The sequence below is a fragment of the Acanthochromis polyacanthus genome, chromosome 14 (genome assembly GCF_021347895.1).
Source record: "Acanthochromis polyacanthus isolate Apoly-LR-REF ecotype Palm Island chromosome 14, KAUST_Apoly_ChrSc, whole genome shotgun sequence".
Classification (NCBI taxonomy): domain Eukaryota; kingdom Metazoa; phylum Chordata; class Actinopteri; family Pomacentridae; genus Acanthochromis; species Acanthochromis polyacanthus.
Window position 1 is genome coordinate 2337539 of NC_067126.1, and position 13868 is coordinate 2351406.

Below are 13868 nucleotides of genomic sequence, written 5' to 3' on the forward strand. Positions count from 1 at the left end.
TGTGTGCGTGGGAGCATGCCTGCGCGTGTGTAAGGGCGGTTGCTATGGGCCCCCATAGCAACGGTGCCTGCCACAGACAGCAGAAAAGTGCTTCTCAGCAGCAGCGCGCAACGTCTCGTTCTGGCGCTAACTGTGGGCTAACCGTGAATGCTAGCTGAAAACCAAAATGACCGTGAGCGAGAGGAAGGCTGTGGCTAACCAGAAATGTAATTATTTTCCAAATATTGTGAGAAATGACCGAGTTACAGCGATTTAAAAAACACTGTCCCTCCATGAGGCAGATGATTCAGTTTACATTGGTTCTAATGGGGAGAACGGTGCGACTTTGGTCTAAACTGCTGCCTGCCATTTCCCGTCAGAAAGAGCGAGGTCTTCAAACTTGGATTCATTTGAATCCCAGGGAATTTGTCTACAATCTGACCAAATTTCATTCCCCTAACATTTATCGTTTGGTCGTGAGGGCGATGCGATCGTGAAATTTTCAGGCGGATTTTTCACCTCTCCTCCACTCTACCAACTGACATGCCGCACTCTAACCAGAGCAGATTTTGAGAATTTTCACTTTTTTGAGGACTCACTGATCAAAAACTGTAAATCTCAGCCTGACATAAACTACATTCCTGCGGAGACAAGAAAAATCACTGCGTTTTGATGGTTAAATGAAGTTTCTAGGTGAACGTATGGCGAAGCAGTGGCGTTTGGAAAAAAGTGGATTTTTTGAGCCGATTTTTTCACTCCCCATTCATTTTCAATGGGACTTTTTGCGCAGTTTTTTGCGAATAATTCTGCGAAAAAATGACGAACTTCTGAGAAAAGTCATAGCACACTATTCCCGATGAAGCCGCACGTTTTGATGTATAATTTGCTTTGGTTTTCGCAAAGCCCTAGGACGAGAAGCGAATCGAAAAACGGCGGAATGTTGAAGAAAAGATAATAATAAACGCAGCAGGAGAACAATAGTGGCTCGTGGCTTCGCCACGAGCCACTCTCCTCCCATTGCTTTGCAATGGAGAGGAGAGTGGCTCGTGTTGAAGCCCGAGCCCCTAACTAGACAATTCCCGCTCGCGGAAATCGTGGGAGGGGCTCGGGATGTGTGCATGTCCGGAGAGGCGTATTTCCGCGTTTTCCAGCCCATAACAGGCATTTATTTTGAAGTTGTTCCGTGCTTTTATTTTGAAAGCAAGAGACAGCAAGATCTCACCTGGTCAAAATTTGGATTGGAGTTACTGTAAAGGCTGTGTGAAGCTGAGAGGATTAACTGGCGTTTTCCAGTCCGTCCATCGCAGGCTTTTATTTTGAAATTGTGCTGTGCTTTTATTTTGAAAGGAAGAGATGGGAAGATCTCACCTGGTGAACATTTGGATTTAAGTTACTGTAAAGGCTGTGTGAAGCTGAGAGGTTTAACAGGCATTTCCAGTACCTTGCAGGCTTTTATTTTGACATTGTGCTGTGCTTTTATTTTGAACGGCAGAGACAGGAAGATGTCACCTGGTCAAAATTTAGATTGGAGTTACTCAAAAGGCTGTGTGAAGCTGAGAGGTTTAACTGGCGCTTTCAGTCCGTCGAAGGCTTTTATTTTGAAATTGTGCTGTGCTTTTATTTTGAAAGGCAAAGACAGGAAGATCTCACCTGGTCAACATTTGGATTGGAGTTACTCTAAAGCACGGGTGTCAAAGTCAGTTCCTGGAGGTCCACTATCCTCTATGTTCTAGATGTTTCCTTCTTACAACACACCTGATTCAAATAAGCAGCTCATCATCAAGCTCAGCAGAAGCCTGATAACGAGCCTGATCATTTGAATCAGGTGTGTTGGAACTGAGTTTGACACCCCTGCTCTAAAGGCTGTGTGAAGCTGAGAGGTTTAACTGGTGTTTTCAGGCCCATCGCAGGCTTTTATTTTGAAATTGTGCTGTGCTTTTATTTTGAAAGGGAAAGACAGGAAGATCTCACCTGGTCAACATTTGGATTGGAGTTACTCTAAAGCAGGGGTGTCAAACTCAGTTTCTGGAGGACCACTATCCTCTATGTTTTAGATGTTTCCTTCTTACAACACACCTGATTCAAATGATACACTATCATTAAGCTCAGCAGAAGCCTGATAACGAGCCTGATCATTTGAATCAGGTGTGTTGGAAGTGAGTTTGACACCCCTGCTGTAAAGGCTGTGTGAAGCTGAGAGGTTGAACTGATTTTCAGGCTGAAATGCAGCTCCTGTGGAGGTATTGGGTGTGAAGGTGGGTGTGGCACACCAATGAGTCTGTGTGTGTGCGTGCGACCATGCCTGCGCGTGTGTAAGAGCGGTTGCTATGGGCCCCCATAGCAACGGTGCCTGCCACAGACAGCAAAAAAGTGCTTCTCAGCAGCAGCGCGCAACATCTCGTTCTGGCGCTAATTGTGGGCGAACCGTTAATGGTAGCTGAAAACTAAAATGACCGTGAGCGAGAGGAAGGCTGTGGCTTTCCATAAATGTAATTATTTTCCAAATCTTGTGAGAAATGACCGAGTTACAGCGATTTAAAAAACACTGTCCCTCCATGAGGCAGATGATTCAGTTTACATTGGTTCTTATGGAGAGAACGGTGCGACTTTGGTCTAAACTGCTGCCTGCCATTTCACGTCAGAAAGAGCTAGGTCTTCAAACTTGGATTCATTTGAATCCCAGGAAAATTGTTTACAATCTGACCAAATTTCATTCCCCTAACATTTATAGTTTGGTCGTGAGGGCGATGCGATCGTGAAATTTTCAGGCGAATTTTTCACCTCTCCTCCACTCTACCAACTGACATGCCGCACTCTAAACAGAGCAGATTTTGAAAATTTTCACTTTTTTGAGGACTCACTGATCAAAAACTGTAAATCTCAGCCTGACAGAAAATACATTCCTGCGGAGACAAGAAAAATTACTGCGTTTTGATGGTTAAATGAAGTTTCTAGGTGAACGTATGGCGAAGCAGTGGCGTTTGGAAAAAAGGGGATTTTTTGAGCCGATTTTTTTCGGTCCCCATTCATTTCCTATGGGACTTTTTTGGCAGTTTTTTGCGAATAATTCTGCGAAAAAATGACGAATGTCTTAGAAAAGTCATAGCCCGGGATTCCCGATGAAGCCGCACGTTTTGATATATAATTTGTTTTGATTTTCTCAAAGCCCTAGGACGAGTTAGCGACCGAAAAACGGCGGAAACGTGAAGAAAATATAACTAGACAATTCCCGCTCGCGGAAATCGTGGGAGGGGCTCGGGATGTGTGCATGTCCGGAGCAGCATGGGATAGGCATATTTACTCTAAAGGCTGTGTGAAGGTGAGAGGTTTAACTGGCGTTTCCAGTCAGTCGCAGGCTTTTATTTAGAAATTGTGCTGTGCTTTTATTTTGAAAGGCAAAGACAAGAAGATCTCACCTGGTCAAAATTTCAATTGGAGTTACTGTAAAGGCTGTGTGAAGGTGAGAGGTTTAACTGGTGTTTCCAGTCTGTCGCAGGCTTTAATTTTGAAATTGTGCTGTGCTTTTATTTTGAAAGGCAGAGACAAGAAGATCTCACCTGGTCAAAATTTGGATTGGAGTTACTCAAAAGGCTGTGTGAAGCTGAGAGGTTTAACTGGCAAATTGTGCTGTAAAGTAATTTTGAAAGGCAGAGACCTGAAGATCTCACCTGGTCAAAATTTGGATTGGAGTTACTCTAAAGGCTGTGTGAAGCTGAGAGGTTTAACTGGCATTTTTTGGTCTGTTGCAGGCTTTTATTTTGAAATTGTGCTGTGCTTTTATTTTGAAAGACAGAGACAGGAAGATCAGACCTGGTCAAAATTTGGATTGGAGTTACTCTAAAGCAGGGGTGTCTAACTCAGTTCCTGGAGGTCCACTATCCTCTATGTTCCAGATGTTTCCTTCTTACAACACACCTGATTCAAATGATTAGCCATCATTAAGCTCAGCAGAAGCCTGATAACGAGCCTGATCATTTGTATCAGGTGTGTTGGAACTGAGTTTGACACCCCTGTTCTAAAGGCTGTGTGAAGCTGAGATGTTGAACTGGCATTTCCAGTCTGTCGCAGGCTTTTATTTAGAAATTGTGCTGTGCTTGTATTTTGAAAGGCAGAGACAGGAAGATCTCACCTGGTCAAAATTTGGATTGGAGTTATTGTAAAGGCTGTGTGAAGCTGAGAGGTTTAACTGGTGTTTTCAGGCCCATAGCTGGCTTTTATTTTGAAATTGTGCTGTGCTTTTATTTTGAAAGGTAAAGAAAGGAAGATCTCACCTGGTCAACATTTGGATTGGAGTTACTCTAAAGCAGGGGTGTCAAACTCAGTTCCTGGAGGTCAACTATCCTCTATGTTCTAGATCTTTCCCTCTTCCAACACACCTGTTTCAAATAATCAGCTCATCATCAAGCTCAGCAGAAGCCTGATAACGAGCCTGATCATTTGAATCAGGTGTGTTGGAACTGAGTTTGACACCCCTGCAACAATGGCTGTGTGAAGCTGAGAGGTTGAACTGATTTTCAGGCTGAAATGCAGCTCCTGTGGAGGTATTGGGTGTGAAGGTGGGTGTGGCACACCAATGAGTCTGTGTGTGTGCGTGGGAGCATGCCTGCGCGTGTGTAAGGGCGGTTGCTATGGGCCCCCATAGCAACGGTGCCTGCCACAGACAGCAGAAAAGTGCTTCTCAGCAGCAGCGCGCAACGTCTCGTTCTGGCGCTAATTGTGGGCTAACCGTGAATGGTAGCTGAAAACCGAAATGACCGTGAGCGAGAGGAAGGCCGTGGCTTTCCATAAATGTAATTATTTTCCAAATATTCTGAGAAATGACCGAGTTACAGCGATTTAAAAAACACTGTCCCTCCATGAGGCAGATGATCCAGTTTACATTGGTTCTTATGGAGAGAACGGTGCGACTTTGCTCTAAACTGCTGCCTGCCATTTCCCTTCAGAAAGAGCTTGGTCTTCAAACTTGAATTCATTTGAATCCCAGGAAATTTGTCTACAATCTGACCAAATTTCATTCCCCTACATTTATCGTATGGTCGTGAGGGCGATGCGATCGTGAAATTTTCAGGCGGATTTTTCTCCTCTCCTCCACTCTACCAACTGACATCACGCACTCTAACCAGAGCAGATTTTGAGAATTTTCACTTTTTTGAGGACTCACTGATCAAAAACTGTAAATGTCAGCCTGACATAAAATACATTCCTGCGGAGACAAGAAAAATCACTGCGTTTGATGGTTAAATGAAATTTCTCGGTGAACGTTATGGCGAAGCAGTGGCGTTTGGAATAAAGTGGATTTTTTCAACCGATTTTTTTCAGTCCCCATTCATTTTCTATGGGACTTTTGTCGCAGTTTTTTGCGAATAATTCTGCGAAAAAATGACAAATTTCTTAGAAAAGTCATAGCCCGGGATTCCCGATGAAGCCGCACGTTTTGATATATAATTTGTTTTGATTTTCCTGCAAAGCCTAGGACGAAGTAGCGACCCGAAAAAACGGGCGGAAAAACGTTAAGAAAAATGATATTGGGTATAATGGAATACTGACAATTCCGCACGCGGAAATCGTGGGAGGGCTCGGCATGTGTGCATGTCCGGAGAGGCGTATTTCGGCGTTTTCCTGGTCAAAATTTGGATTGGAGTTACTCGCAAGGCTGTGTGAAGTTGAGAGGTTGAACTGGCGTTTTCTGGTTTATCGCAAGCTTTTATTTTGAAATTGTGCTGTGCTTTTATTTTGAAAGGCAGAGATGGGAAGATCTCACCGGTCAAAATTTGGATTGGAGTTACTGTAAAGCAGGGGTGTCAAACTCAGTTCCTGGAGGACCATATCTTCTGTGTTCCAGATGTTTCCTTCTTACAACACACCTGATTCAAATCATTAGCTGTCATGAAGCTCAGCAGAAGCCTGATAATGAGCCTGATCATTTGAATCAGGTGTGTTGGAACTGAGTTTGACACCCCTGCTCTAAAGGCTGTGTTGTAAAGGCTGTGTGAAGCTGAGAGGTTTAACTGGCATTTTTGGTCTGTTGCAGGCTTTTATTTGAAATTGTGCTGTGCTTTTATTTTGAAAGGCAGAGACAGGAAGATCAGACCTGGTTAAAATTTGGATTGGAGAAAAGGCCGTGTGAAGCTGAGAGGTTTAACTGGCGTTTCCAGTCCGTCGCAGGCTTTTATTTTGAAATTGTGCTGTGCTTTTATTTTGAAAGGCAGAGACAGGAAGATCTCACCTGGTCAAAATTTAGATTGGAGTTACTTTAAAGGCTGTATGAAGCTGAGAGGTTTAACTGGCGTTTCCAGTCCGTCACAGGCTTTTATTTTGAAATTTTGCTGTGCTTTTATTTTGAAAGGCAGAGACGGATTGGTCTCACCCGGTCAAAATTTGGATTGGAGTTACTGTAAAGCAGGGGTGTCAAACTCAGTTCCTGGAGGTCCACTATCTCTGTGTTCTAGATGTTTCCTTCTTACAACACACCTGATTCAAATAATCAGCTCATCATTAATCCCAGCTGAAGCCTGATAACGAGCCTGATCATTTGAATCAGGTGTGTTGGAACTGAGTTTGACACCCCTGCTCTAAAGGCTGTGTGAAGCTGAGAGGTTTAACTGATTTTCAGGCTGAAATGCAGCTCCTGTGGAGGTATTGGGTGTGAAGGTGGGCGTGGCACACCAATGAGTCTGGTGTGTGCGTGGAACCATGCCTGCGCGTGTGTAAGGGCGGTTGCTATGGGCCCCCATAGCAACGGTGCCTGCCACAGACAGCAGAAAAGTGCTTCCTCAGCAGCAGCGCGCAACGTCTCGTTCTGGCGCTAAATTGTGGGCTAACCGTGAGTGCTAGCTGAAAACCAAAATGACCATGAGCGAGAGGAAGGCTGTGGCTAACCATAAATGTAATTATTTTCCAAATATTGTGAGAAATGACCGAGTTACAGCGATTTAAAAAACACTGTCCCTCCATGAGGCAGATGATTCAGTTTACATTGGTTCCTATGGAGAGAACCGGTGCGACTTTGGTCTAAACTGCTGCCTGCCATTTCCACTTCAGAAAGAGCTAGGTCTTCAAACTTGGATTCATTTGAATCCCAGGAAATTTGTCTACAATCTGACCAAATTTCATTCCCCTACCATTTATCGTATGGTCGTGAGGGCGATGCGATCGTGAAATTTTCAGGGCGGATTTTTCTCCTCTCCTCCACTTCTACCAACTGACATCACGCACTCTAACCAGAGCAGATTTTGAGAATTTCACTTTTTTGAGGACTCACTGATGAAAAACTGTAAATCTCAGCCTGACATAAAATACATTCCTGCGGAGACAAGAAAATCACTGCGTTTTGATGGTTAAATGAAATTTCTAGGTGAACGTATGGCGAAGCAGTGGCGTTTGGAATAAAGTGGATTTTTTCAACCGATTTTTTTCAGTCCCATTCATTTTCTATGGGACTTTTGTCGCAGTTTTTTGCGAATAATTCTGCGAAAAAATGACAAATTTCTTAGAAAAGTCATAGCCCGGGATTCCCGATGAAGCCGCACGTTTTGATATATAATTTGTTTTGATTTTCTCAAAGCCCTAGGACGAGTTAGCGACCGAAAAATGGCGGAAACGTGAAGAAAATATAATAATAAACGCAGCAGGAGAACAATAGTGGCTCGTGGCTTCGCCACGAGCCACTCTCCTCCCATTGCTTTGCAATGGAGAGGAGAGTGGCTCGTGCCGAAGCCCGAGCCCCTAATAATAAACGCTTTTTCACAGGAGAACAATAGTGGCTCGTGGCTTCGCCACGAGCCACTCTCCTCCCATTGCTTTGCAATGGAGAGGAGTGGCTCGTGTCGAAGCCCGAGCCCCTAACTAGACAATTCCCGCTGGTGCGGAAATCGTGGGAGGGGCTCGGGATGTGTGCATGTCCGAGCAGCGCAGGAGAGGGATCTCACCTGGTCAAAATTTGGATTGGAGTTATTGTAAAGGCTGTGTTAAGCTGAGAGGTTTAACTGGCAAATTGTGCTGTGCTTTTATTTTGAAAGGCAGACAGGAAGATTCACCTGGTCAAAATTTGGATTGGAGTTACTAAAGGCTGTGTGAAGCTGAGAGGTTTAACTGGCCTTTCCAGTCCTTCACAGGCTTTTATTTTGAAATTGTGCTGTGCTTTTATTTTGAAAGGCAGAGACAGGAAGATTCACCTGGTCAAAATTTGGATTGGAGTTACTCAAAGGCTGTGTGAAGCTGAGAGGTTTAACTGGCGTTTTCGGTTCATCGCAGGCTTTTATTTTGAAATTGTGCTGTGCTTTTATTTTGAAAGGGAAAGACAGGAAGATCTCACCTGGTCAAAATTTGGATTGGAGTTACTGTAAAGCAGGGTGTCAAACTCAGTTCCTGGAGGTCAACTATCCTTCTATGTTCTGATGTTTCCTTCTTACCAACACACCTGATTCAAAATATTAGCTATCATTAAGCTCAGCAAAAGCCTGATAACGAGCCTGATCATTTGAATCAGGTGTGTTGGAACTGAGTTTGACACCCCTGCTCTAAAGGCTGTGTGAAGCTGAGAGGTTGAACTGATTTTCAGGCTGAAATGCAGCTCCTGTGGAGGTATTGGGTGTGAAGGTGGGTGTGGCACCCAATGAGTCTGTGTGTGTGCGTGCGACATGCCTGCGCGTGTGTAAGGGCGGTTGCTATGGGCCCCATAGCAACGGTGCCTGCCACAGACAGCAAAAAGTGCTTCTCAGCAGCAGCGCGCAACGTCTCGTTCTGGCGCTAATTGTGGGCTAACCGTGAATGCTAGCTGAAAACTAAAATGACCGTGAGCGAGAGGAAGGCTGTGGCTTTCCATAAATGTAATTATTTTCCAAATATTGTGAGAAATGACCGAGTTACAGCGATTTAAAAAACACTGTTCCTCATGAGGCAGATGATTCAGTTTACATTGGTTCTAATGGGGAGAACGGTGCGACTTTGGTCTAAACTGCTGCCTGCCATTTCACTTCAGAAAAAGCTAGGTCTTCAAACTTGGATTCATTTGAATCCCAGGAAATTTGTCTACAATCTGACCAAATTTCATTCCCCTAACATTTATCGTTTGGTCGTGAGGGCGATGCGATCGGAAATTTTCAGGCGGATTTTTCTCCTCTCCTCCACTCTACCAACTGACATGCCGCACTCTAACCAGAGCAGATTTTGAGAATTTTCACTTTTTTGAGGACTCACTGATGAAAAACTGTAAATCTCAGCCTGACATAAAATACATTCCTGCGAAGACAAGAAAATCACTGCGTTTTGATGGTTAAATGAAGTTTCTAGGTGAACGTATGGCGAAGCAGTGGCGTTTGGAAAAGTGGATTTTTTCAGCCGATTTTTTTCAGTCCCCATTCATTTTCTATGGGAATTTTGCGCAGTTTTTTGCGAATAATTCTGCGAAAAAATGACGAATTTCTTAGAAAAGTCATAGCACACTATTCCCGATGAAGCCGCACGTTTTGATATATAATTTTTTTGGTTTTCTCAAAGCCCTAGGACGAGTTAGCGACCGAAAATCGGCGGAAACGTGAAGAAAAAATGATATTGGGGTAGTAATGGAAATACTAGACAATTCCCGCTCGCGGAAATCGTGGGAGGGGCTCGGGATGTGTGCATGTCCGGATCTCACCAGGTCAAAATTTGAATTGGAGTTACTCAAAAGGCTGTGTGAAGGTGAGAGGTTTAACTGGCAAATTGTGCTGTGCTTTTATTTTGAAAGGCAGAGACAGGAAGATCTCACCTGGTCAAAATTTGGATTGGAGTTACTGTAAAGGCTGTGTTAAGCTGAGAGGTTTAACTGGCAAATTGTGCTGTGCTTTTATTTTGAAAGGCAGAGACAGGAAGATCTGACCTGGTCAAAATTTGAATTGGAGTTACTCTAAAGGCTATGTGAAGCTGAGAGGTTTAACTGGCATTTTTTGGTCTGTTGCAGGCTTTTATTTTGAAATTGTGCTGTGCTTTTATTTTGAAAGGCAGAGACAGGAAGATCTGACCTGGTCAAAATTTGAATTGGAGTTACTCTAAAGGCTATGTGAAGCTGAGAGGTTTAACTGGCATTTTTTGGTCTGTTGCAGGCTTTTATTTTGAAATTGTGCTGTGCTTTTATTTTGAAAGGCAGAGACAGGAAGATCTCACCTGGTCAAAATTTGAATTGGAATTACTCAAAAGGCTGTGTGAAGCTGAGAGGTTTAAGTGGCGTTTCCAGTCCGTCGCAGGCTTTTATTTTGAAATTGTGCTGTGCTTTTATTTTGAAATGCAGAGACAAGAAGTTCTCACCTGGTCAAAATTTCGATTGGAGTTACTCTAAAGGCTGTGTGAAGCTGAGAGGTTTAACTGGCAAATTGTGCATTAAAGTAATTTTGAAAGGCAGAGACAGGAAGATCTGACCTGGTCAAAATTTCGATTGGAGTTACTCTAAAGGCTGTGTGAAGCTGAGAGGTTTAACTGGCAAATTGTGCTTTAAAGTAATTTTGAAAGGCAGAGACAGGAAGATCTCACCTGGTCAAAATTTGGATTGGAGTCACTCTAAAGGCTGTGTGAAGCTGAGAGGTTGAACTGGCATTGCCAGCCTGTCGCAGGCTTTTATTTTGAAATTGTGCTGTGCTTTTATTTTCAAAGACAATGACAGGAAGATCTCACGTGGTCAAAATTTGGATTGGAGTTACTGTAAAGGCTGTGTGAAGCTGAGAGGTTTAACTGGCGTTTCCAGTCTGTCATAGGCTTTTATTTGAAATTGTGCTGTGCTTTTCGTTTGAAAGGCAGAGACAGAAGATCTCACCTGTGTCAAAATTGGATTAGAGTAAAGGCTGTGTGAAGCTGAGAGGTTTAACTGGCGTTTCCGTCTGTCGCAGGCTTTTATTTTGAAATTTGCTGTGCTTTTATTTTGAAAGGGCAGAAAGGAAGATCTCACCTGGTCAAAATTTGGATTGGAATTACTCTCAAAGCAGAGGTGTCAAATTCAGTTCCTGGAGGACCACGATCCTCTATGTTTTGATGTTTCCTTCTTACAACACACCTGATTCAAATATTAGCTATCATGAAGCTCAGCAGAAGCCTTGATAACGAGGCCTGATCATTGGAATCAGGTGTGTTGGAACTGAGTTTGACACCCCTGCTACTAAAGGCTGTGTGAAGCTGAGAGGTTGAACTGATTTTCAGGCTGAAATGCAGCTCCTGTGGAGGTATTGGGTGTGAAGGTGGGTGTGGCACTCCAATGAGTCTGTGTGTGTGCGTGGGAGCATGCCTGCGCGTGTGTTAAGGGCGGTTGCTATGGGCCCCATAGCAACGGTGCCTGCCACAGACAGCAGAAAAGTGCTTCTCAGCAGCAGCGCGCAACGTCTCGTTCTGGCGCTAATTGTGGCTAACCGTGAATGCTAGCTGAAAACCGAAAATGACCGTGAGCGAGAGGAAGGCTGTGGCTATCCATAATGTAATTATTTTCCAAATATTGTGAGAAATGACCGAGTTACAGCGATTTAAAAACACTGTCCCTCCATGAGGCAGATGATTCAGTTTACATTGGTTCTTATGGAGAGAACGGTGCGACTTTGGTCTAAACTGCTGCCTGCCATTTCACTTCAGAAAGAGCTAGGTCTTCAAACTTGGATTCATTTGAATCCCAGGAAAATTGTTTACAATCTGACCAAATTTCATTCCCCTAACATTTATAGTTTGGTCGTGACGGCGATGCGATCGTGAAATTTTCAGGCGAATTTTCACCTCTCCTCCACTCTACCAACTGACATGCCGCACTCTAAACAGAGCAGATTTTGGGAATTTTCACTTTTTGAGGACTCACTGATCAAAAACTGTAAATCTCAGGCCTGACATAAAATACATTCCTGCGGAGAAGAGAAAATCACTGCGTTTTGATGGTTAAATGAAGTTTCTAGGTGGAATGTATGGCGAAGGAGTGGCGTTTGGAAAACAGTGGATTTTTCAAGCCGATTTTTTTCAGTCCCCATTCATTTCTATGGCCTTTTTTCACAGTTTTTTGCAAATAATTCTGCGAAAAATGACGAATTTCTTAGAAAAGTCATAGCCCGCGACTCCCGAAGACAAGCCGCACGTTTTGAATATAATTTGCTTTGGTTTCTCAAAGGGCCTAGGACGAGTTAGCGACCGAAAAACGGCGAACGTGAAAGAATAAAGATAAAAGGAATAATAAACGCCACAGGAGAACATAGTGGCTCGTGGCTTCGCCACGAGCCACTCTCCTCCCCATTGCTTTGCCATGGAGAGGAGAGTGGCTCGTGTCGAAGCCGAGCCCTACTAAGCAATTCCCGCACGCGGAATCGTGGGAGGGGCTCGGGATGTGTGTATGTCCGGAGTGGCATGGGAGAGGCGTATTTACTCTAAAGGCTGTGTGAAGGTGAGAGGTTTAACTGGCGTTTCCAGTCTTCGCAGGCTTTTTTTAGAAATTGTGCTGTGCTTTTATTTTGAAGGCAAAGACAAGAAGATCTCATACTGGTCAAAATTTCAGATTGAGTTACTGTAAAGGCTGGTTGAAGGTGAGAGGTTTAACTGGTGTTTCCAGTCTGTCGCAGGCTTTTATTTTGAAATTGTGCTGTGCTTTTATTTGAAAGGCAGAGACAAGAAGATCTCACCTGGTCAAAATTTGGATTGGAGTTTACTCAAAAGGCTGTGTGAAGCTGAGAGGTTTAACTGGCATTTTTTGGTCCGGTGCAGGCTTTTATTTTGAAATTGTGCTGTGCTTTATTTTGAAAGGCAGAGACAGGAAGATCTCACCTGGTTCAAAATTTGGATTGGAGTTAATTAAAGGCTGTGTGAAGCTGAGAGGTTTAACTGGGTTTTCAGTCCGTCACAGGCTTTTATTTTGAAATTGTGCTGTGCTTTTATTATTGAAAGGCAGAGACAGGAAGATCTCACCTGGTCAAATTTGGATTGGAGTTACTCTAAAGCAGGGGTGTCAAACTCAGTTCCTGGAGGTCCACTATCCTCTATGTTCAGATGTTTCCCTCTTACAACACACCTGATTCAAATAATCAGCTATCATTAAGCTCAGCAGAAGCCTGATAACGAGCCTGATCATTTGAATCGGTGTGTTGGAACTGAGTTGACACCCCTGCTCTAAAGGCTGTGTGAAGCTGAGAGGTTTCATGATTTTCAGGCTGAAATGCAGCTCCTGTGGAGGTATTGGGTGTGAAGGTGGGCGTGGCACACCAATGAGTCTGTGTGTGTGCGTGTGAACATGCCTGCGCGTGTGTAAGGGCGGTTGCTATGGGCCCCCATAGCAACGGTGGCCTGCCACAGACAGCAGAAAAGTGCTTCTCAGCAGCAGCGCGCAACGTCTCGTTCTGGTGCTAACTGTGGGCTAACCGTGAGTGCTAGCTGAAAACCAAAATGACCATGAGCGAGAGGAAGGCTGTGGCTAACCATAAATGTAATTATTTTCCAAATATTGTGAGAAATGACCGAGTTACAGCGATTTAAAAAACACTGTCCCTCCATGAGGCAGATGATTCAGTTTACATTGGTTCCTATGGAGAGAACGGTGCGACTTTGGTCTAAACTGCTGCCTGCCATTTCACTTCAGAAAGAGCTAGGTCTTCAAACTTGGATTCATTTGAATCCCAGGAAATTTGTCTACAATCTGACCAAATTTCATTCCCCTACCATTTATCGTATGGTCGTGAGGGCGATGCGATCGTGAAATTTTCAGGCGGATTTTTCTCCTCTCCTCCACTCTACCAACTGACATCACGCACTCTAACCAGAGCAGATTTTGAGAATTTTCACTTTTTTGAGGACTCACTGATCAAAAACTGTAAATGTCAGCCTGACATAAAATACATTCCTGCGGAGACAAGAAAAATCACTGCGTTTTGATGGTTAAATGAAATTTCTAGGTGAACGTATGG

General features: G+C 43.8%; 1 protein-coding gene across 2 annotated transcripts in view; it reads left to right on the top strand.

Moving 5' to 3' along the window:
* The window catches only part of LOC127537039 (NACHT, LRR and PYD domains-containing protein 3-like), a 246767-nt gene that overhangs the window by 117643 nt on the left and 115256 nt on the right, over positions 1–13868 (top strand). The window lies entirely within an intron of this gene.